Source organism: Frankliniella occidentalis, unplaced genomic scaffold, assembly GCF_000697945.3.
Source record: "Frankliniella occidentalis isolate FOCC.00 unplaced genomic scaffold, Focc_3.1 Scaffold299, whole genome shotgun sequence".
NCBI classification, from domain to species: Eukaryota; Metazoa; Arthropoda; class Insecta; order Thysanoptera; family Thripidae; genus Frankliniella; species Frankliniella occidentalis.
This window is the reverse complement of record NW_026267425.1, coordinates 72767-74616: the sequence shown is the minus strand read 5'-3', so window position 1 is coordinate 74616 and position 1850 is coordinate 72767. Positions and strand designations below refer to the sequence as shown.

Here is a 1850-nt window from a genome sequence, read left to right as displayed (position 1 = left end):
TTTTTTGCTGGAGCTCCAAATATTGGCTAGAAATAGCGCATAGTGCAGACTTTGAGATCAGTGTTATTTAAGCCCGGGAGGGACAGTTTTTCCAGACCATTTCCGTGTCACAGAACAGCAGCAGTTGTACCAGTTGGACTAATATTACATCCCTCAGAAAAAGACCGACATAAAATACAGAATGACCTGTCCCTCTAGTTCTCTGGAAACTCGGGTGTGAGACAGTCTCACACCAAATGGTGCCAGGCAAAATACCTCACACCAAACGGTGTGAGGCAAACATTCCTCACACCAAGTGGTGTGAGACTCCTTGTGCCTCACACCAAATGGTGTGAGACTCGTTGTGCCTTACACCAAACGAGGGGGTATTCACTACCATAAAACTTGTACAGAGTACTCGGTATTACACAGAATAACCTGGTATTACCGGGTATTACGCCGGTATTACACGCAAAATTTTGCCAATTTATAGCATTTTTGTTATTTTTCGGTATTACATTACAAGTAATACCCAGGTGGAGTGTACAGGGTATTACGCAAGTGAATACCCCCTCGACACCAAATGGAGTGATAATTCCTCATGCCGAGTGGTGTGAGGCACAGAGGGTCTCACACCTTTTGGTGTGAGGCACAACTATTCTCACACTATTTAGTGTGAGGTATGTTTGCCTCACACCGTTTGGTGTGAGGTATTTTGCCTCACACCATTTGGTGTGAGACTGTCTCACTCCAGCGTTTCCAGAGTTCCATTGCAACATGAAGTAAAAGCCGCGAGCGAAGCGAGCGCGAAAAAGTTTTGGGGCATAGGAGCACAAAGATGCTACTTTGAGCGCTTAAATAAATCTTATAGAGCAGCCGTAAAAACAGATAGCTGCACTGAAGCAGAATTTACGCACTTCCCCAGTAAATATGACCGTGAGCGTAGCGAGAGCGAAAAAAAATCGGATTTTTAGCGCGCCAAAATTGAGCAAAAATAGCGGGATGTACTCCTACCCTACACCCTAACAAAATTAAGGTGTTACCTCTTTCGCTTCCAGAGAAACAAATGCAAATGTGGACGGACATCAGGTCGCCTACAGATGGAATGTTTATATGAGCCCGATGGATTGGGTTTTCGAAGTAGTCATGCAGGGTAAAACTACTTTGTTAGCGACCACGGACCTAAACGTATTGTAAACAGACCCTTCTACATATCTCCCTCCGCCTTCTTCCTTTCTTTCTTTCCTTCTCTTTTCTTTTCCTTTTCCTCCCTTTCCTACTCCCCTTTTTCTTCCTCTTCCTTTCTCCTCCCCTTTCCTCCCTCTCTACCTCCCCTTTCCTCTCCTCCTACCTCCCCTTTCCCTCCTCCTCCACCTCCCCTTTCGGGATTTTGAGGTGGGTCGGCCGACCCACCTTGCGGTGGCCTACCCCGCTCTCCACAGGCGCTCCGCTGCGCTCCACTGCGCTCCGCTGCGCTCCAGGCTCCGTCCTTACCCGGGACTTGCTCCAGCCGCCGGCGTGGGGGGTCCTGCCCGCGGTGTTGGCGACGTGGTTGTTGATGAGGGTGATCTCGTCGTGGGTGCCCCAGAACAGCCAGATCCAAAACTGCTTGCCGTCGCAGTACGCTGAGCTCGGCGTGGTGCCGTCAAAGTAGCAGGAGGACACGGTGATGCCCTTGTTAGTCTTCTGGTAGCTCACCAGGTGCTGACGCCCAATGCGCTGCGCAAAGCACCACGTTGAGGCAACACTATGGGGCCAACCGGAAGTGCATGCCAACGTGTAGCGTACTCACCGCGATGGTGCACTTGTGCACCCAGACGTTCTCCACGTTGTCGAAGGAGAGCGCGTCACCGGCCCAAATGACATGAGGG

General features: G+C 50.2%; 1 protein-coding gene and 1 long non-coding RNA gene across 2 annotated transcripts in view; both read left to right on the top strand.

Moving 5' to 3' along the window:
• LOC113211041 (ankyrin-1-like) overlaps window positions 1-1850 on the top strand; it is a gene marked incomplete at its 3' end in the record, with an annotated part of 37629 nt that overhangs the window by 29750 nt on the left and 6029 nt on the right.
• LOC127750970 (uncharacterized) overlaps window positions 1-1850 on the top strand; it is a 6874-nt gene that overhangs the window by 250 nt on the left and 4774 nt on the right. The window lies entirely within an intron of this gene.